This window comes from Artemia sp. Qi Xiang Cuo, chromosome 3 (genome assembly GCF_049724085.1).
Source record: "Artemia sp. Qi Xiang Cuo chromosome 3, ASM4972408v1, whole genome shotgun sequence".
Taxonomy (NCBI): Eukaryota; Metazoa; Arthropoda; class Branchiopoda; order Anostraca; family Artemiidae; genus Artemia; species Artemia sp. Qi Xiang Cuo.
Genome location: NC_142796.1, coordinates 43,302,083 through 43,310,503, shown reverse-complemented (window position 1 = coordinate 43,310,503; position 8,421 = coordinate 43,302,083). Strand labels below are relative to the sequence as shown.

The following is an 8,421-nucleotide window of genomic DNA, read 5'->3' as shown; positions in this document are numbered from 1 at the left end:
TTATGGTTTGTACACAGAGATTTAGAGGGTTTTCTTGTGAACGATGATATGACTAAAAAGTTTCGGCATTTTTACTGGCTTATAGGCTCTCAGAAAGAACCAGTCAGGTTTTGTTATGGCAGAATTACTTGTTTCTCCAGAAATCGCATTCCCTTGCCTGTCTAGATTAGTCACTCGACATTAGTTAACCCGGTTTTCAAAAGGCAGGGCTATTTTTCTCTCCAGAATAAGGAATAACGTGATTGGCTTACCAAGATGCGTCACACAAAATTCACCAATGGAATTAAAGTATACTTTTTAAGACGAAAAAAATAGAACAGTAATGTCTTTTTTCTTTTTGGCTCATACTCATGTATTTTTTGATCGCGCATGGATGGTAAAAATTCTAAATGACACATTTTTTTACGCTTAAGCTTCTTAAATTCCATTAACTGCTAGCCTCAAAAATCCACACTAAATCCACATACGGAAGTAGATTATTCGTTTACTGTTACTTAATTATTCGTTTACTTTTTTTACTCTTAAAAATGTAGTTTTCGTTGTAGTTCAGCTTTCATATTTCAAGAATATTATTACTGCTGCTACGATTCTACGAACAACTCATTGCAAGACCAAGACACCCGAGGCCACAGGCTCCTCCTCCAACCCGTTATTTTCAAAGCTTGAAATGGCGAAAGGTGGCCTTGCCCTGTATATTGCCGATCATCTTGTATATACTTTCCGAAGTGATTTGAGTAGAAATGAAGAAGGAATCTTTGAATCCCTTTTTATTGTGATTAAGTCAGGTTGTAAGGATTTAGTTGTCGGTTTGGTTTACAGATACCCCTAGTGGATCTATTCCTTCGTTTATGAAAATTCTGGAAGAGGTTTTGGACTTAGTCCAAAAGCATCCTAGCGAACTAATCCTTATGGGGGATTTCAACCTTAACCTGCTGGATCAAAATTCTGCTTCGGCTGTAGATTTTTTGTCGATGATGCTTTCTGCGGGAACTCTACCTTCAGTTTGTATACCAACCCGAGTTACTGAGATGCATGCATCACTTATTGATAATATTTTCTCGTCACTAGATGTCTTAGATAATTCGGTGATGGTTAGTGATATTTCTGATCATTTCCCTGTTATTTCACGATATAGGACTGCTGATCGATCGCAGCATAAAGCTTCGCCATATAATCTCCCATTTTTACGTTTTGGTGTCAGTGAGATCAGTCTACTTAAATCTCGTTTGACTGATCAGCCATGGGATAGTTTGGATTCTGAATCGGATTTTAACCGCTCTTTTGATTTCTTTTATGATTCAGTAAAAGAAGGTATCCTATGAGTTTGCCACCAGAATCCAGCGCCTCATACCTCGAAAAGGATAGTACTGCTGAATCCGTAGATGAATCCAGGTCTCCATAAAAGCTGGAAAAGGAAAAATTATCTGTGGAAGCTTTAGAAGGCTTCGTCATCTGCTCCTCATCATCAGCGGTTCAAGGCCTATAGGAGTATATTTAATTCTCTGTGTCGGAAGGCCAAGTCTCAGTATTATCACAGGAAATTTTCTGAGTGTGGAAAGGATGTTGGGAAGATATGGAAAATTATTAATTCTGTACTTAAACCTACATTCCCTTCCGCCCTCAGTTCCAACAATGCTGTTAGTCGATGGTAAAATTGTCCCAGGAGAAGAAAATGTTCAGCTAGAGCTTACGTCTTATTTTGCTAATATAGGAAAGACGACTGCTTCATCTGTGAGCTCTAGAACTCCTCGTTGCCATTTCAGAGCCTATCTTGGGCCCCCATGTTTAAAGTCAATGGTCTTGAACCCTGTTTCTGAGCTTGAGGTAGCTCGGATCGTAAATGCACTTAAAGGTTCATCGTCTTCAGGGCCAGACAGAATTCCTACAAGGGTTATCCGTGCCGTTCTTCCTGCTATTATGTCACCATTGACTAAGCTTGTCAATCTGTCTTTCGAGAAAGAAATTTTCCCTGAATCACTCAAGCGAGCTAAGGTTATAGTTCCGTATAAATGTGGGTCCCGGAGTGATCCTGCTAATTATAGGCCAATTTCTCTTCTATCTGTTTTCTGCAAAATTTTTGAGAAGGCTATGCTATCCAGGCATCTTAGTTTTCTGAAAGTCAAAAAATTTTTCCATTATTTCCAGTTTGGATTCCAAGTGCATCACTCTACAGATCATGCTTGCGCATCTCTCTTGAATTTCATTCATTCGGCAATAGATTTTGGTCTTATCCCGGCAGCTTTATTTTTGGATGTTCGTAAAGCTTTTGATTCTATGACTCATCAGATTCTTCTTTGGAAATTATCGCATATTGGTATAAGATCAAATGTTTTCTCTTGGTTTGAATCACATCTTTCTGGTAGATTTATTTCAATTGATCCGCTTTTCCGGAGCCCTTGTGAATTAGAATATGGCGTCCCCCAGGGATCTGTTCTTGGCCCCGTTTTATTTCTGATTTATGTCAATGATCTGATTTCAGCCGTTAAGAACACCAGTCCTCTAGTATGCTGCAATCTGTGTCATCCGGATGTTCCTTCGTGTACCAATGCCACTTCTAATGAAGATTGCCTCGTTGCTTTTGCTGACGACAGCACTTTTGGGACTCTAGGGAAGATGGAATGTGATATCAGGTCTAATATGGTGGCAATATTTGAGAGAGTAGTTTCTTGGTTTGAGGCAAATTACTTTGCCTTGAATGTTGCCAAGTCACATTTTCTTATTTTTTCTCGATTTGATGTAGCTTTCCATCAACTGACACAGCTTCAGGTGTCACAAGGCTCCTTTTGTAGACCAAAGAATCGGTTGGTCCGGTTTCTTGTATCCTGCTTGATGAGAACCTTTCGTTTAGACACAATATAGCCATGATTAGGGTAAAGGTCTCACGAATTTGGGGTGTCATTCGAAAACTCAAACACACCTTTCCTGGATCTATTCTGAAGCTTATTTTTTTCTGCCTTGTCCAGTCATATGTCTCTTATTGTCCCATAGTATGGATGTCTACTTTTCCTTCTACACTGCGGTCGCTTTCTGTCATGTATAACAAAACACGGCGTCTGGTTATGGACACCCACCGTTCTTCACCAAAACCGCTTCTAAATATACAGTCTATCTACATTCTTTCTCGTGCTTCTTTTGTTTTTCATCAGCTCCATGGCAATCTTCCAAAATCTCTTCTAAAAACTCCTCAGTTAATTTCTGATTCAACTCCATATAACCTTCGTTCGTCACATAATATCTGCATTCCTCCTACTCCCACTGTGCGGTCAGATTTCAATCCCCTCATCGCTTGTCATCAGGTTTGGAACTCCCTGCCTTCTTCAGTACAGAAATGCCACTCATGTGGCACTTTCAAGAGGATTCTTAAGGACCATTTAGTTAAGAATCAAACAGAATAGTTTTTTTTTTTTTTTTTTTTTTTTTTTTTTTTTTTTTGTGGATTTGATGTCCCCCTGAATGTTTAGTTTTTTTTTATGGTAGTCTTCTCTGCACTATGACTCCCAGGCCTCAGGTATGGTCTCTTTTTAATTTTATATATTGTTTGGCGATTGATTTCTTTTGTATGGTTGTTTGGATATATTGTATTTTCTTTTTTTTTCTCTCTCATTCCCCATTGTATCCCTGGCCATGGAGCCTTTCGAGGGGGATTAGGAGTGTTGTGATTGGATTGTATGTATTGATTGGATTATTCAATGTAGGCCTATTTTAATGTTTTTCTATTGATTTAATGTTTGATTTAAACGGTATGTATTCCCCCTCTATTACAGGCCTAGGAGCCTTTGGGGGATTAGCACAATGTATTGTCTTGTATGATCAATTGATTATGAATAACTCTTATATTATCTTTAAAAAAAAAAAAAAAAATTAGAGATATAAAAAAGAACATGACAATCAAACGGTGACCAGGGAGAAGTTTTATCACTAAAAGAGAGTAGCTCATATTCTTTCAACAATAGAGAGGCAAGGGGCAACAAAACTATCATAACCAGAAATCCCCTTTCAAGTGCAACTATTCAAAATAATTTTATCCACAGGATAGAATAAGAGGGGTGGGGCTCCTCCCTCTTTTGCACCTTGCCTTACAAGAATTGGAGAGTTTAAATAAATTTAAATAAGAATAATAAAAAAAATCCTTCATTGTAGAAGTTAATCTTCTTCCTCTTCTAGACAGCGAATTATTATTTATTGTTTCAGCTTTTTGGATAAAGGATGCATCCTGCTTCAGTCAAGATTTAGCGAATTTCAGTAAATTTTAGCAAATTTTAGAAAACTGTATTAAATAGATTTCAGTAATTGTTCCAAGCCTTTCTAAACCACCATTAATTTTTTTTTTATTCCAGCTTTTTCTTATTTTTGCTTTTTTGGATAAAGGATATTCCCTGCTTTGGTTAGGTTTTAGTAACTTAGTAAATTTTCGAAAATTGTATTGATATAATTTAGTAATTTTCTCAAGAATTTCTAACCAACAGTGATCCCTGCTATTCCAATTTTAATAATTGTCTTAAAAAAATTAGTACCATTTCGTTTTTAAATTAAATCTGTTTTAAATTGTATTTTACCTTTTCAAAATCAGCTACAGGAGGACGGAAAAAAAGACTACACGCTTTTATATATTTGAACACTTTCCCTATGTTCTTTTGCCGTTTTTTAACGAAAGCTTGAATTTGAAAGCTTAAATTTGAGTTTCTTCACCAATTTAATTTAGAGGACGCTACTATCACGTTCGGCGACCTGAACGTTTTATACTCAAAAGTTTAAACATTTATGAAGGTATAAATTTATCTATAATAAAACATTCTTTGAAATCTTCTTCCTTGAATACTTTTTTTTCGAATTTGTAATGAAAAAGAAACAATCAAAAGTATTTTTTCAGCTTCTCGATATTTTCCGTTTTTTTGCGTAAAACAAATTTTTTTATACAATTATAAAAGGTATTGAAACATAAGAGTTTCTGCATGAATTTCCAAAATATTTATATAAGAAATTGTTAAACGTTGCTTGTCCTACGTGTTGGTTATTTAGACACTTTAGCTTTACGATTATTCTAAGCTAAAATTCAATTCAAACTAAAAAAAAAATCGCATTTTCAAGCTAGTTTTGTAGAAATATCTTGTTTTATTTACGAAGCAATAATTTTTGTTCGTTTCATGCTTTTACTTTGCTCTTTACTTTCAGAAGAAAACTTTAATTTGACATTAGATGAAGGTTTTTCTTACTATTTTCCTTAAAGTTTTCACAGGATATTTGCAATTCTGTTGCTAAAGGGTTCGCATAGTTTGTTATCATGAGTATCTTTGAGAATTTTTAAATAAGAAACACAACTGTTTTCGTGCAAGCAAGGTACTTCTTTGATTTTCCCTTACTCATTTGACTTGCGAGAAGTAGTTGGAACATAAAGCTGACTAAAGATACTCCAGGACCGTTGCATACAAATGAGCGGATGTCGATAGGATCGTTTCAGTTGTTCTGTCGTGTTCATTATAGCAGGGTATAAGTAGCGGCCTTGCTGCTGTGGGGAATGATCCCTAGGTCTCGTATTAAGAAACACTGAGCAGAGGCAGACAGTCCAGCTGTCGTACTACTGGGTTAACGAGAAGCTATAATCACCTCAAATTATCATATTTAGTGATATAAGGGAAATTAAAATATCATAATAAATTAAAATATCATTTAAAATATCATATAAGGGAAATGAGAACTTCGTGGGAGGGTGTAAAAAGGGAGGCTTTGAATCGATAGGGATGGAGGAGGAGCGTGCGTAGCTGTGTTGGCCTCAGGCGGCTTGGTGCTGTGGTGAGCTGTTAGCAATAGTAATAGTTTCAAGATGAGGGGCTTAAAGCGCCAGATCTTCAATGCGGACTTCAATGTTGCTGACTCTTTGACACCAACAGATATTCAGCACGCGTCTCAAGCACATATTTTCGAAAGCTGTGAGTCTTTTCTCTGTCCCAATGTCTCACTGGCATACAATAGCACGGACAAAACGTTGCCTGTTCAGGATTCAAACTAAGATCCTTTAGAAACTAAGATATGACTAAGATGTTTCAGGAGGGATTTTGTCTTTGAGGAGGGGGGGGGGTTAGAGTAGGGAGTTAAGGGGGATTGATCTTTCCAAGGAGGATGTTTCCTTGGGGAAAGGGACATTTTTATGAAGGGGGCACCGGATAGCCCAGCATTATTTAAAAAAGATCAGAAATTAAAATTTAAAAAAAACAAGTTTTTTCAACTGAAAGTAAGAAGCAACATTAAAACTTAAAACAAACAGAAGTTATTACGTATATGTAGGGGTTCGCCCCCTAGTCAACACCTCGCCCTTAAAACTAATGTTTTTTTTTAGTGCTTTCGTAAGAGCTACCTATTCTAATTAACCGGCCTTTGTGATTTAGGGGTTTGTGATTCGAACAAAATTAGAACTTTAGCGTAAAGAGTGAGGTATTGACAAGGGGTAAGCTCCCTAGTATACGTAATAAAAACATAAAAACATAGAAGTTCGTTACGTAAGTTAATTTGTAAGTTACGTCAGAACAAAATTTTGAGAAAGCCATAAAATTAATATGAAAATTTGATTTTAATTATTCACGTACGGTGCGCCAAAATCAAAGCTGCATTAATTCAAAAACGTTCAGAAATTAAATAAAAAAACACGTTTTTTAGCTCAAAAGTGAGGAGCGACGTTAAAACTTAAAACGGACAGATATTATTCTGTATAGGAAAGGGGCTGTCCCCTCCTCAACGCCTCGCTCTTTACGCTAAAGTTTTTATTGTTTTAAAAAATAGAGTTGTGAGAAAGAGTCTAATTTTAGCGTAAGGACCGAGACGTTGAGGAGGGGACAGCCCCTTTCATATACAGAATAATTTCTGTTCGTTTTAAGTTTTAACGTCGTTCCTTACTTTCAGCTAAAAAAAACTTGTTTTTTTTATTTATTTAATTCCTTATAGGGCTATAGTGAAGGAAAAGTGTAAATGATTAAGCCACGTTTCAAACAGTTGGTGAACTGTAAGTAAGGAGTGACTGGGGTCGATAGTAACTGGAACTTTAAAAAGCAAAACTTTGATAACAATACATGAATACAAAGAATTCCATTTGCATGCTGATTCCAAATATGTAAAATTTATTAAGTTTAACCTTACCCGTCAAAAGTGACGAGCCAGAGAAAATTTAATGAAAAGCACACATTCTTAATGAAAAGCACATTCATAATGAAAAGCACCGTCTTAATGAAAAGCACCGTCTTAATGAAAAGCACACATTCAGATTCATCATATCAGAGAACCTAATGTAGTTTCAAGCTACTATTTATAAAAATGTGGAATTTTGCTTATTTTTTTACTAGAAGAAAGATCACAAATGCGCGTTTATTTGTTTGTTTTATTTTTTGTTTTTAGTTGCTCTTCTTTTCCTATCCAGGGTGATTGAATCAAACCAGTGATTCTAGAAGATTGGAAGATTGGTAGAGGGTTCATTTGATAAAAAAAAAAATCAAATTCTTATTATCCTTTTTAAGTGGACATAAAGATTGGAGTACAACTATCCGTCTCCCCCTCCCATTTCCCCCAAAGACACCCAATAAAAATTTTGAGATAGCCATTTTGTTGAACATAGTTGAAATCTCCAATAACTATGCCTTTGGAGATAACAAGACCCCCAAAGTCCCTGGGAAAGGGTTGCAAGTTACGCAATTTGCTCATTATTCACATATAGTATTTGCTATCGGAAAATGTACAGCTCTTTTTTTGAGGGGGGGGGGGTATTTTTTCTGGGGGGATCTTCCACGGGGAGAAGTTTCCGTTGGAGGAAAGTGTCTGGGAGAAATTGTACTTGGGGAGAGGGAAGGGAGGAAAGCAATGTTAAAACTTAAAGTGAAAAGAAATTATTTTGTATATGAGGAGGGGGGGCTTCTTCTTTCTCGATCCTTGCTCTTTACGCTAAAGTTTGATTTTGTATCGTAATTCTATAGGAAAGATTGCTCTAACACAACTTCTGCTGAATTTGAATGAAAAGTATTTTCAAAGAATTTTAATACTGTATCATAAAGGGTGATAGCGGAGGAAGGGGCAGCCCCCCTCATACATGTAATAATTTCTGCTCGTTTTAAGTTTTCATTTTGCTCCTTACTTTCAGATGAAAAGACTCGTTTCTTTTTTTTTCATTACTTCTGACAGTAAAATGAATTTATAGGAAATGCTGATTTTACAAATCCATTTTTTGAGCATCTGGGCGTGAATAATATTGCAAGTATATTCGAGCATAAGGTAATGAAATTGGGCTATAAAAAAACTCTTTATTATTCACCTCGCTAAATCATGTTTGGAATTTGTTCCCTTATTTTTGGGCAATGTTACAATGAACGTGCTATATTAGAAGCTATTGAAGTGCTTAAAAAACTTAAAAAGATTACAAATTTTAGTTGGTTGCAAAAATAG

The 8,421-nt window shown here is 36.0% G+C and overlaps 1 protein-coding gene across 1 annotated transcript in view; it reads right to left on the bottom strand.

The window, feature by feature from the left end:
* Positions 1-8,421, bottom strand: part of LOC148954128 (C-1-tetrahydrofolate synthase, cytoplasmic-like) — a 56,601-nt gene that overhangs the window by 26,704 nt on the left and 21,476 nt on the right. The gene's annotated exons all lie outside the window — the stretch shown is intronic.